Source organism: Triticum dicoccoides, chromosome 2B (genome assembly GCF_002162155.2).
Source record: "Triticum dicoccoides isolate Atlit2015 ecotype Zavitan chromosome 2B, WEW_v2.0, whole genome shotgun sequence".
NCBI lineage: Eukaryota > Viridiplantae > Streptophyta > Magnoliopsida > Poales > Poaceae > Triticum > Triticum dicoccoides.
The window spans coordinates 816555655-816570194 of record NC_041383.1 but is presented as its reverse complement, the minus strand read 5'-3'; the positions used below and the strand labels follow the sequence as shown (position 1 = coordinate 816570194).

At 47.2% G+C, this 14540-nt stretch overlaps 1 pseudogene; it reads left to right on the top strand.

Moving 5' to 3' along the window:
* The first annotated feature begins 2873 nt into the window (after positions 1–2873).
* On the top strand, positions 2874–10455 carry LOC119361550 (annotated as a pseudogene).
* Positions 10456–14540: the final 4085 nt, after the last annotated feature.

The window sequence follows — 14540 nt, the reverse complement described above, 5'->3', positions numbered from 1 at the left end:
AGCTAAAATTGGATCCGATGTAGATGAAGATGTTTATGGCAATGACATAGGAGCAACCTGAGTACTAGCTATTGGTGCAACTTGTGGGATGGGCACCGAACCATAATTCGGCGGAAGACCAAACATGCTTGCGTCTATGGGTGGTGTGACAAAGTGATTCGGCGTTGACGCCGAATTGGGCACACTCATAATAGGATTACGGTATGTAGGTGTAGTCAGAAGCTGGTTGGTTTGACTAGGGTAAAAATTCAATGGCATACTATATTGTTGTTGTATAGGAGGTGCCGATGAAATAGGTAAAGTTGGACTAGCGTTTTCAGATACACCAAAAGTATCACTAGATGACAGAGGCATATTTTTCTGAGCATTAGCACTAGCCACAAAAGAATTGTATGCCATCACATTACCCTTACTAACAAGACTTTCAATCACAGCCACTTGCTCCGGAGAAAAAACTTTACTCACAGTGATTACATCTTGTTCGTCGATGAGGGGAGGAAAATTGACGTTTCCAACCGGAGTGATGTTGCCTTGACGGTCCTTCTTGAAACTTGAAAGAAACGCTTCCAAATCCTCCTCCTCGCGCTTCTTCTTGAGCGCCTCAAAAGCCTCTTCACGCTGCTTCTTGTGCGCTTCGTAGGCTTGGCGATGTTCATCCGATAGCTCATCAAGACCGGGCTTAATGATGTTATCGGTGTCAACTTCTGAGGGCTTGGGGAGATTAGACATGGTTGGTGATGATTCTTGATCTTTCGTTCCCCAGCGGAGTCGCCAAAAAGTGTGTTCGCACACGAACACGTCACCGTGTACCTCCGACGCCGAGGGTGATGCACCGCAGCTCGCGGCGAAGGAGACCCATCCGGAAGCGCGGTACGCAAGCAATTCGGCGGGCGCTTTTGAGCACCCGAAACCCCACGCGCCCGGGAGGGACCCCGTCTGGACGCGCGGCGGCTATGGGCTGCCCTAGGTCGGTTCGCCCGCCCCTAGAGCCTCGAGGATCGCTGCCCTTCAACACGAAGAACGAACAAAGAACGAGAGAGAAAGAACAAGGGAGGGATGTAAAACTAGGGTAAAAAATAGATTGATTGTTCGATTGTGTGTTGTTATTCAATCGGCCGTCACCCCTTAGGTATATAAGAGGCGGCTGGACTTCCCGTGCAAGGAAAAGGCTTTGATTCACGTCCAAAACCCTAGTCAAATTCGGATTGGTCTTGTCCAAACTTTCCAAAACTGTTCGGTTTAAACTGGCTGCACCTTGCGGGTCTTTTTTGTGGTGGTAAACTATCTCGGATGGAAACGAGACCAAAAGCAATCTTGACCGTTTCGACGATAGGAACAACTTTCATGTTGAACGTTTTTTGATCAGAGGTCATCTTGAGGGTCAAATAGCTCGCGCAAAATATCTCTTTACTCGCGCTACCAATCAGACATGGCGTCTGGTGGGGCGCGCCATATTTCGCCTCGTGATAGGGCTGCACTTCAATTGCTCTAACTTTTACATACGAACTCGGATTTGGACGATTTTACATCAAAATCGATCGTTTCGACGAGACGAAGACAATCGGTGTAGATCATTTTTCCATTTGAGGTCTTCTTGGGGGCTTAATCGGCCAAACTGTACTCTGAATATAAGATCTTAGTACTTTGAGCATAGTTTCGGCCTTCGAGATGAAATCGGACGGCGATGACCCAAACTTCAAAGATGTTTATATCAATAATACGAAACTCTTTCATGAAGATCACTTCTCCATTTGAGGCCATCTTAAATAAATTATTGACCGTGCGAAAATCTGGTGTCAACACGTGCCAAAAACTTGGGTCGCAATCAGAGATCAAATAAGCATCAGCAACCATTCAGAGCACATTTAAGCTACACAACTTGGGTTATGGCGACCTGTAGCTGGATACAGAGCACGGTCTTCTGCACCTATTCTTGTGTGCTCCCTTTCCACAAAGGCATCCATTTTGCTGCAAATAAATCGTCCAAGAGAACAAATAATCAGAAGTAATTACAGTAATATAGTACAGTGCTCTCTCTCTCTCTCTCCCTCCCTCCCTCTCTGTCTCTCTGTCTCTCTGACAGACTAATTAAGCAGCACATCTCTTCGCTCGCTCTCAGTATACTAGTCACCGGAATGACGTGCCCTCTGATTCTAATCGATCGACAACAGCTGTAGATTCAGTCAAGTAGTAATGATGAAGAGTTCAACTAAGATCACATCGAAACAAATATTAGGGTTAAAATATGCACTGTGCCATCTAACCAATCGATCTTGCCAGCGCACATCTCAATCTATCGATTAGTACTAGTGCTACTGATCATACTATACTACTATGTAATACGACTAGCACTTAATAAACTAATTAAGTCCACATGGAAGCAGTTAATTAATTAATCCCCTTAGGTTAGGAAGCTAGCTAGCTAGCTAAGGATGGCTGATCAGATAATTAAACAAGCCTTGTTCAGCCCCATCCAAGTGCCTGTCTTCCTCTTCATTAACTTGAAGGGAGTTAGCAATAGTGAGAAAAACCAAACCATTTTATTGAGCAGTCCCTGATCTACACATCTCATGAAAGTAAATTTTATTTTGACACTATCCCAAATATCAGCTAACAGCCTAGCAATAAGATACGAATACCAATAGGTGCCAACTACCATCTCATCTTATACATAGAGTTTATTTTATCAGATCAATTTGTTAATTGGAGTTGGCTTATATATGGAATAGGAAGACATCATATAGCATAGCATACCAAGTCTTGGTACGCCTTCTTTTTGTTTGTTTTCTGTTATTTCTGGCCATGTTATGTATGCAGATCCCATGGCTGGTGATGCTGGCGATGGTGGGCAGGGTGGCGGCCGCGGATCTGGATCCCACCCAGATCCATCGTCGATTCTTCACGTGGATGGTAGGCGGCGCCATGAGGGCTCCGGTGAGGGGATAGAGGATCGCTGCTGGAGTACCGGCGGCGGCATTTGTCTTCATGGAGAAGCTCAACGCGGTTCCAGCCAGCCGTGAGATCGGGACCACTATGAGTGGCATCTTTAATTACATAGACACCCCTCATGAAAAGCACGTAAATATAAACTTTCTATACTTGGTCATTGATTGGTGGTGAGAGATGCAAGTCTAACCACATGTTACAAAATTTCTCTTTATGACAAAGTAAGACAATACGAAGTCAAGGATTAACCGGCAGAGTACAAGGCATCATGACCATAACTTTAAGTGTACATTAGTCATGAATCATTCTTTTCTTACATCATCATTTAGTCTATACAAAGCATATTTTACCAACGATAATGTGAACAATGATGGAGATGTTCTAAAGGGAAATAGAGTGGTTACGATGCCAGGGACTGGATGACCAACACAGATTTAAGATATGGGCACAATATGTGTGTATACAAAATTCACCTTTTTTTTCCAATACTAATATAGGTGCATACATGGCGTGAGTATAAGATGCTTGAAAGGAACTGCGTGGAAGGACGAGGGCTAGCTTATCTTCGAACTAACATTAGGAGCAGGTGCAACAATTAATTAACTGGACTCCACACACCAGGCAACATGAATTCAGAGACCTGGCCAACAAAACATTTATATATGCCTAGCTAGAACCCTATTTCTAGCTCCACCAGCAGTCCATGGCCAAGCAACCGTTCCCCTCCTAGCAAGAGCTTCTCATTTAGCTAGCAAGAGAAGAGAGGATGAGAGTCCAGTAAGTCCACCACACGAGCATGGAGTGGGAGGTCGGTGCATCAGTGCTTGCCACCATGGTACCCTCTCTTGGGAGGCTGCTCAGGTACGAGTGGCGCCTAGACAAGACCATGAAGAGCGAGCTGAGGAACCTCGAGGGCTTGCTGATGGGGATGCATGCTTTCCTTGGGGATGTCTCCGGCTTGCAACCGGACCAGCAGCTTGACCAGCATGTGAAGCTCCAGGCCAACGAAGTTAGGGAGCTGTCACTTGCCATCGAGACATGCCTCCACTCCTTCGTGGTGCGCATGGAGTCGACCAAGGGCACCATTGTTACCATGAGCAAAAAAGAGATAGCTAGGTACAGGGAGACACTATTCAAGGTTAACAAGGTGATTCACTGGCATGGCTCGTATCCTTGCAAGAGTTACCTGGAAAGTACTTCCACGTGGAAAGTGGACCCTCGTATCTTTTTCCTTGCCATGTACGACAGAGAATCTAACCCTATTGGCATAGATGGGGCAGTTGACTATCTAACTGAGAAGCTGTCCAAGACCGATCATGTCTCCATTGTCGGGATGGGGGGGATGGGCAAGACCACCATTGCTCAAGCAGTCTACGACAAGGTCAAAAGGGGTTTCAACTGTAAGGCTTTTGTCCCCATCGGTCTGATAGCTGACAGGAAGAGGGTTCTGAGGTACATCTTCGGTGAACTTCACATAGAGGTTCATGATGATGCACCAGACGAAGACCAGCTAGTCAGCCAGCTGCAGAATTTCCTGGTGGATAAGAGGTACGCAAGGTTATTCACATAGGTCTATGCTTGCTAGTGGTCATGTGAGTTGATGACTGCCATCTATCGTCTCAGTAAAGTGTAACATACTCCCTCCGTTCCTAAATATAAGTCTTTGTAGAGATTGCACTACAAACTACATACGGATGTATATAAACATATTTTAGAGTGTAGATTCACTCATTTTGCTCTGTATGTAGTTCATAATGGAATCTCTAAAAAGACTTACATTTAGGAACGGAGGAAGTACTAGAAAGATAAATAGTCTACATATATGATCTACATGTACTAACTACTAATAGAAAAATAAGTCTGCATGTATAAAATAAATATATACAAACATTTGATTTCATAACTGCACATATGTGTTTCCCACATACAAAAAGTGAATTATAATTCACTATTTTTTATAAAGAAAATATTGAATTAAAAATGAATTCATCGCAGGGATTACACATCCATCAATCACTAGGTGGATTTATTATTTATCTGAACTTTTAGCATTTATATATCCATTGTGGTTGCCATGTACTCGTTCATGTGGGCAGTTGATCTTCTGTAGTATTAATTACTAAGATTTAGTCTATATGAGTTTGCCGTATATATATGAAAGACACAATAGACTCATTGCAAATTGTACCTTAAAACTTTTGATGACACTTATAACACCATGCTAACTAACAACTTACCAACACTCCAACATCATGATATAAACATTTTACAATAAATGGAGGTACTGGCAAATCATGCATCTTCATATTCCTCTCATTCCTGCCTTCTCCCCTGAATTTGGAATTTAATCAATCAGGTTTTCTGTGTTCATTGATTCAAGCCTTTTGCCTTCTGATGTGTGTAGGTGTTTATTTCTCCTTGATGATATATGGGAAAAGGAAACATGGGCATTTGTTAAACATGCTTGTGTGGGTAGTACTGGAAGTAAAATCATCACCACGACTCGTAACCTGAAAGTTGCTGAAGAAGTTGGTGGAGTTTACTTGATAAAACCACTTTGCATTGACGACTCCAAAAAGTTACTCCATGCTAAAGCTGAAGTAAAAAGGCATGATACTAAATTTGATACATTGTCGCATGAAATTTTGCGCAAATGTGGTGGTGTGCCAATAGCTATAACTATGATAGGTAGCTTCTTTCGTAATAGTGGAAGCATGGGATGGCATAGGGTGTACGATTTTACTGGTTTTGATGAGCGCTTGGTTTTCAAGCACATAAGGAAGGTGATATCTTATAGTTATTATGCTCTACCCTATAATATCCAGAGATGTTTTTTGTACCTAAGCCTGTTCCCAGAAGGCCACTGGATCGCGAAGAATATGCTGATATGGAGGTGGGTAGCAGAAGGCCTTATTCCTCATAGAAATGAATCAAGGAAAGAGTTATATGAGCTTGGGGAGACCTATTTCGACGAGCTAATAGATAGGTGCATGATCCAGTGGGTGGTGGACCCTCCTTACGGCGGCCAAGGTGGTTGTCGCGTCCACAGTTTGATGCATGACCTCATCCGTGACCTGTCAAGCAGTGAGGAGGAGAATTTCTGCACTGTGCTAGGCATGAAGCAGGAGAGCACATCTCAAACCATACCCATTCATAGATTAGCCATCCACGAAACAATTATCGGTCAAAATCAGAAGACTAGCTTGGAAGTAGGGGATGTGCTGTCGTTTTGCGCCAGCAAATGTACCGGTGCTAGCATTCCCCCACTCTCCAAGTTTGCACGGCTGCGCGTAGTAGACCTGGAGGACTGTGATTTATCTGTCGGAGACTGCAAACTGGAGGACCTTGGAGAGTTGGCTGAGCTGGAGTACATTGGACTTGTGGGCACACATGTGCCCGAGCTCCCGGAGAAGATAGGATGCCTCAAGCTCCTACAGACGCTCGATGTCATGGCAACCGGCATCAGGGAGCTGCCACCATTTCTCGAAGAGCTAACGAAGCTGAGGTGCCTGCGTGTGGAAAGGGCACGAGGATGAAGGGCCGGGTAGGGAAGCTGACGTCCTTGGAAGAGCTGTGGCTGGACTCAGCGGACAAGTCCCCAGACTTGGCCGCCGATCTCCGAAAGCTGACGAGGCTGCGGGTGCTAGTAATCCACTTGGAAGAGGTGGAAGAGCGCATGCAGCGGGTGCTGGTGGAATCCCTGGGACATCTGAACAAGCTCGAGGTCCTGCGGATCTACTACGAGGCAGAGGAAGCCCACCTGCACAGCTGGGTCTCGGCCTCGGCCTGGGCGTGGGAACACATCATGCCCTTCCGGGAGCTCCGCCAACTGCTGCTGTTCGGAGTCGTGCTACCCAGGCCGATGGGGTGGATCAACCACTGTTGTGTCCCGAAACTGTCCAAGCTACTGCTGCAGGTGGAGACCGTGGAGGCACAACACCTGCAGATACTCGGGCAGATGCCGTGGCTCAGCTTCCTCTCCCTTCATACCGAGGAGGCAAAGTACCGGGTCCGGATATCGTACACCGCCAGCAAGAATGAGTTCAAGGTGCTAGAGTACCTCGAAACGAACATAGAGCTGATATGCGGAGAGGGAGCGCTTCCCGGAATGCAGGACCTGGAGGTTCGTGGTGTCAGGGTGAGGGTGGACGTTGGCCTGCGGGGGAACATGCCCCTGCTCAAGAATGCCATCTACCACCTCGACTGCAAGGGATGCAGCCCCGTGGAGGTGCAGAAAGCAGAGACAGAGCTGAGGCAGGCGAGCCACGGTCACCCCAACCATCCAGACCTCACCATAAAGAGATGCGACAACGTGTGTTTTCTTGCAACTTGCATCGCTCATATATCCCCCTAACGTGACGCCTTAGTTCCTTATGCTACATTTTCTGCTCAGGTTGAATCAGAGGATCGTCTCATAATGGTCGAGTCTATGATCCCGGAGCTTGCAAGGACATTTGCAGTGGCCTCAAAAACAGGGGGCACACCATCTAACATTCTAGTCAGAGATGACTTTGTCAATCTAATATCGAACTCTGTCGATCGGCTTCTCACAGCTGTCAGAGATGGAACCAGAGGGGCTCCACCTCAGGTAATAAAGCTGGTCGGCACCTAGTATTCTTACTAATTTTACTAGAAAGATATATTAAAATTATACGCACTAGGAAGAAATTTCCTACTGTTTTCCCATCAAAGAAAGAATATAAAGCTGGTAGAGCATCAGAAGCATTTGTTTGTTTATCAGGATTAATAAAATGGGTCCATCTAAATCTCAGATGACTGTTTATTTCTAAAGCCTCAATCGATTCCGAAGAGTGATACTGTAGTATAGTGAAAAGTGCACTTTGCTCTTCTTTTTTTTTACCCAACTGCACTTTCTTTTCTGAAAAAAGTTGCAGGAGACTTAGCAAAATCAAAAAATAATGTACCTACGAGCATGGCCACAACACTATTGATCATCAGTCTCCATTCTCTGGACCTTAGTTAATGATTTACCAAGTAGTGGCTTGTTAAGTACTTGCATTCCAGAAAATAATAATTTTGAACTAACTACACTGATGCACTATGTGATGACTTGCTCCCTAAAATGTAAGGGGTAGCTTAAGTCATTTTTTCTAAAATTTGATCAAGTCAATAAAGAAAAATATCAATATCTACAATACCCAAAAAATGTAAGTATAACCATCATGAAATATGTTTTCATACTGTCTACTTGGTATTATATATAGATTTTACATTACATTATGAAATGCTCAGGTTGACGGCATGCTCTCCTGGCTCAACACCCCGGATGGAGCCACCCTTTTATCGGGGGAAGCCTCTCGGTTAGGAATGGGTCACGTTGCTTATCAGAGAATATTGGAGAAGTGCCTGCGGTACCCCAAGATAACCGCTAGCAAGAGCAGAACAGCGTGGTACTGGGACTTTTCTAGCATGCCCAGCTTCTTTGAAAACAGCAGAGCCATGGCAGAGCAGATGTTTCCAGATATCATTGATTATTTCGCCAAGCAATTCATGGACGGACTATCCTCGATGCCTGAGTATGCTGATTGTTCCTCTTCATTTAAGGTAATAAAATGCTGGTAGATGATGATTTTGAACTGACTACCCATGCAGCAAGTGATGTAGCAACTCAACCGTCTACATTCCGTTGATTCATTAGTAATACTATATAGTTCTTTCTCTAGCTAGCTATCATCTGCAATATATGGCGTGCACTGATTGTTTTTAGCCACACATGCAGGGACCGAGCTGTAGTGATTCTGAATGTGAAAGACAAATCAAGCGTTTACTTTGTACCAGCAGAGACACTACCACTGGGGAAGCCATGGAGCCAATAAATCTACCGATGAGATTATTACAAAAATTCACAAATAATTTCTCCCAGGGGCGGCTACTTGGTCAAGGTGCATATGGAAAAGTTTATAGGGTAAGCTTCAGGACGTTGAGTTTGTATTTAAAATGTGTGACACTTTACAAACAGAGCTTCATATTTAATTGCATTTTCTAGCTGACATATGATGTTGTGGCTGATAATTAATGCATTTGAGTAGGGTGTGTGTAGCGAAGGACAAGAGATGGCTGTGAAGCTGCTCTATGATAACATACAAAAACTTGATGATGAACAGTTCATACGTGAGTTTCAGAACCTTATGATGCTAAAGCATCCAAACATTGTACGGTTAGTTGGCTACTGCTACGATACACAGCGTGGACATGCGAACATTGAACAAGGAGTTGTTTTTGTTGAGAAAACACATAAGATACTTTGCTTCGAGTATATGCGTGGGAGAAGCCTTCAAGACCGTCTGTCTGGTATGAGGCCACTGCACTTCAAGTTTTCTACATACATACCTATTAAGGAAGTGAAGTAAAATATCATCTATATCTAGATTCCACTGACAACCCCTTTTATAACAAATTTGCAGATGAATGTACTGGACTTGAATGGCAAACTCGTTATAAAATTATAAAAGGGGCTTGTGAAGGCTTAAACTACCTCCATGAAGGATTGGAAGAACCATTTTACCATTTGGACCTAAAACCAGACAACATACTCCTAGATGAAAACATGGTCCCAAAACTGGCAGATTTTGGTTTGTCCAAACTTTTCGGTGAAGAACAAACATGCAGGGTGACGCAAAGTTCCCGTGCAGGAACTATGTAAGTAAATGCCTCTTGCAAATGAACTAACTTCTAATGAATAGTATATCTGTAATATTTATGTTGCCATATGCAGTGGATACATGCCACCGGAATACATAAATGAAGGCACGGTCTCAAAGAAGTTTGACATATTCAGCTTGGGTGCAGTAATGATCAAGATAATTGCAGGGCCTAATGGTCGCACCAGATATGCTGATATGCAGTACCAAGAGTTTCTTGATCAAGTAAGGAAGCTATCTCTACGATTGGACAAAAGGATCATGTTTACTGTGAACCATACTACGATATGCTCTACATTTGTATGTTGTGATTCTAGTTTTACACTTTGATTACACAGGTACAAGAAAATTGGAGAAAAAGATTGAAAGAAACATGGAGTTCTCCCAAGCTACTAGAAGCACAATGCCGGCAAGTGAGAATATGCACTGAGATTGCACTGAGTTGCTTGAAGACGGATAGGCACAAACGGCCAAGTATAGTAGATATCATAGATGAAGTTAAGAAGACTGAAATTTTTATTGAAAAGGTTACTAATGATGAGCAAGATCAATCACCCCCGCTTACTTCCACTTCAAATGTTCTTCAACATGCAACATCATCTCCACCTTCAACACCATCTCCACCACCTTCTTCAACACCATCTGCCGTTGCCACATTCTCCGATGTTCTGGTGCTAGACCATGATGAAATCCACATAACATCGGATGCAGAAGATCAATCCCGGAGAATTCCGAAGCCCAGGTATGTAATAATGCTAGTTGGCATCGCAATCAACTTATTCTTGCATAAACTAAGTGTTTTCTGTCATTTGTGGCCAAAAGGTTATCTTTTCAGAAATGGTCATAGAGGTGGGTGGACCGGGGGTGAACGGGGCACAAGGTGACGGCGCCACTGGGTATGCTGTAAGCCAGCATGCCAACAAGTGGACGCATGCGGCCACGTCGTTGCCCCTATCCACGTGTGTCTGACCATGGCTAAGTCCCTCACCCAGCAGAGGCAGCAAGAGGATGAAATTCTACATTGGGGAATCTTTGAACAAGTCTAATATGTATTTGTGTGTTTGGGGAATATGCTTATGTTGCATGCCCTTGACATGGTCTGACCTCATTAATGTGTCTTATGGTAGCTTTTTGAGTGTGTGTTTTATCAAAAAGTAACAGGTATTGTCTGACTAGTGACTACTGACAGTGATTGTTTACTCATCACAATGAAAAACATCGTACTGTTAATTCTATACGTAGAGACTGAAGCATGTGCACCATCATAGGTTTTCAAATAATATCTGAAGATGTACTAATCATAGAAATTATGAGGTCGTGGTTAATGAGTAATTACCATAAGGTTGGCATAGGTCATGTGATCAGCATCATCAAACAGGACCAAAGCACCTTATACATGCATTTGGGCAGCAGGACTTTATCGAACTGGTTGGCTTTGGCTGATTTCCTGTTTTCACCGTAGCTTGCAGCTGTTTTTTCCGACGTCGGGAACATTAGATGAATTCTCCTGATCACCTGAAACAGAGAGAAAATCAAATGCACACCTATATATTTCTTTGTTTGCGTGGAGCAGCTCCCCTGTTTTATCATCAATTCTTAATACACAGTCAATATGACAATTATGGTTCATGACAGGCACATAATATGTACCTGAGCTCAGCTTAGAACACGCGGCAATGTGGCATAGCAGGAAGTTGATAGCCACAGGATCACTTCCGTACCATATTCTCTTGATTTCGACCGAACAGCTTGGACTGTCACGAAGTGATTCACGACCGCCCTCGACTGAGCGCAGACCCTTATGGCTGTAGGAGGCCCTCCGGAAGGCCATGACGAGGATGGTGTTGTCTTCCTCAATCCCCACGGCAGTGCTGCGCCGTACATGGAGATGGCGCAGCCCCAGGATACAAGGCCCTGCCGCGGCATTCGGTCGAACAGGTGGCAGGCATCGCGGTGGCGGCCGACCTCAGAGCAGCCAAGGAAGAGGAGGTTAGGCGAGGAGGCGGTCCGGGAGAGCCTCGGTGGGGACGGCGCGGCCGGCAGGAGGCGGTCGCCGGCGAGGCATGAGAGGAGGGGCTGGGCCTGGGCGATGGCTCGTGTGCCGCCGGCTCGGGACTGGGCAACGAGCTTCTTCTTCACCTCCCGCGACTACTGCGCCGCCGCGCTCTCGACCACCGTACCTGCACCCCGCACGCAAGCATTTCAGTCGCCGAAATCCCGTTGGGAACCGCGGCGAAGGGAGGGGAGATTCCAGAGGAACGGCAACCGAACCTACGGGGAGAGGCGCGCGACGTCCATGCCTGCGCGATGAGCCCGATCGCCCGGAAAGCACATTGGCGGTGGCGAGCTTCGGCTCTCGCCGGCGGAGGCCGTGGCGAGGCTGGTGCTCGGCGGCCGCCGTGGTCGGAGGCGTTGAATATACAGTGTACCTGCATATTGTGTCTTGGGCTAAGGTTGTGGCCTATCCTGTACATCGTATATACTCCCTCCGTCCGGAAATACTTGTCATCAAAATGAATAAAAGGAGATGTATCTAGATGTATTTTAGTTCTAGATACATTCTTTTTTGTCCATTTTGATGATAAGTATTTTCGGACGGAGGGCGTGTCTGGTGCATCGATTAATGTAATTGCGTTGCAGCCAATTTCAGTCTTCTAGGAGTACCTGGTATCTATTGCAGGTTGTTCACCTAGCCGCCGCTGCCGCTGCCGCTTCCTTCCTTCGCCGCTGCCACTCGCTACCGTCGCCGCCGCCGCCCTCCCACCTGACATCGCACCACCCGTCGCCTCCGCGGCTTCCTCCTTAGCCACCGCCACGCCTCCAAGCTTCTGCACCTCCCTCCCACCCCGCGTGGCACCTCCCTCCCCACCCCGCGCCGCACCTACCCACCCCACACGCGTCGAACCCTAACCCTAGCAGCCCCACCTGCGCCGCGTCTTCCCACTCCTTCCTCGATGCGCCATGAGTTCTTCCTCCTCCATCGTCTCCCACCCCTTCGCCGGTCCTGATGTCACCCGCGTCCGTGATCTCAACATCCACGAGCATGTTCCAGTGGTGCTTGATCAATCCACCGCGTCCTACTCCGCTTGGAAGCAGTATTTCTTCTTGGTGTTTCGCGAGTACCTGCTCCACGGCCACGTCGACGGCACCGTGGACTTGAGCCTCATGATTCACGACGAGGAGTGGATAATCCTCGACTCCACCATCATCTGTTGGTTCTACCTCACCATCTCCAAGGACCTCTTCCACACGACGGTGGATGATGACAACGACGCCTACACCGCCTTGACCAAACTCAACGGCCTCTTCATCAACAACAAACTGCAGCGCAAGGTCCTCCTCCACGGCGAGTTTTACGGGTGCTAGCAGCTTGACTCGTCCATCGATGATTTTTGCATGCGCCTCAAAAAGCTTGACGATGAGCTCCGCGATCTCGCCAAGACGGTCGGCGACGAGCTCCTCATCAGCATCCTCACCGCCGGCCTCAACGAGGACTTTGGGAACGTCGCCTCCAACCTCACCCTCATCCCGGAGCCCACCTTTGCCAAGGTGGTGGCGTACCTAACACTGGAGGAGCAACGGATGAAGATGGCCCGGACTCGGGCGACCCACACCGCCCTCGTCACTGGCACCCGCGGAGCTCGGCGCCACCTCCGCCGCGTCCCACACTGGTCCCACCGGTCGCGCCGGCCTACCCCAGGCGTCGGCCGCCCCCTTTCCCGCCACCCCCACCCGCAGCTAATGGGGGTCGCCGCGGTGGCCCCAAGCAGCAGCAGGGCGCCGGGCCTTAGGGAGGAGCCGCCCACCCCCAGCAATCATATCAGTCGGCCCCGTGGTACGCCGACCAGAACCCGTGGACCGGCATTGTGCACGCCTACTCCATGTCGGTTCCCCGTGCCCCTGCCACGGGTATCCTCGGCGTGCGCCTCCTTCACATCAGGCGTTTTACACCGCGCTACAGCCTTGCGCAGCGCCCTATGGGCCCCTCTCCTACGGACAGCCACCACAGCCAGGAGGGCTGCCGCTGCTACCCCTAACGGCGCCGCCACAGCAGCCCACCCTTCCACCCGCATCGTGGGACCCGGCGGCCCTGCACTTCGCGCCCTCTCCGTCCACCTACACCGGCGGCTGCGACTGGTATATGGACACTGGAGCTACCGCGCATATGGCTGCTCATCCCGGTAACCTCCACACCTCCTATCCCATCCACACCTCCGCTTGCATCACCGTCGGTTACGGTTCCTCCCTTCCCATTACTCATATAGGACATGCATCTTTTCCATCCACACCTACTCCATTGTCATTATCTAACATCTTAGTTTCTCCTGATCTTATCAGAAATTTGGTCTCTGTTCGTTCTTTTACACGTGAAAATCATGTTACTATTGAGTTTGATGAGTGTGATTTTTCTGCTAAGGACGCTAGCACCCGGATGGTACTCCCCCGATGTGACAACCCCGACGAGCTCTACCCGGTCCACTCCACCGCCTCCACCACCTCCGCCGCCCCTGTCGCCCTCGCCATCGGTGTGGATCTTTGGCATGTTCACTTGGGTCATCCCAACCCTGCCACCCTTCATCATATACTTTGGAGTTTTTCTTTCACGTGTAATAAGATCGATGGTCACTCTTTTCATGCATGTTGCCTCGGCAAACATGCTCATCTTCCTTTTAGGGCGTCTTCTCATGTTGCATCGTACCCGTTTCAGTTAATTCATAGTGATGTTTGGACCTATCCCATTACAAGTAATATGGGCTATCTTCATTACCTTGTCATTCTTGATGATTTTTTGCACTATGTGCCGATGTTATATCCACTCTCGCCGTGTTTTACTCCTATGTTTTCATGCAGTTTGGTCGTCCCATTCTTGTGTGTCAGACATATAAGATGAAGGAGTTCGACAACTTAGCTATTCGTACTCTCCTCACCACA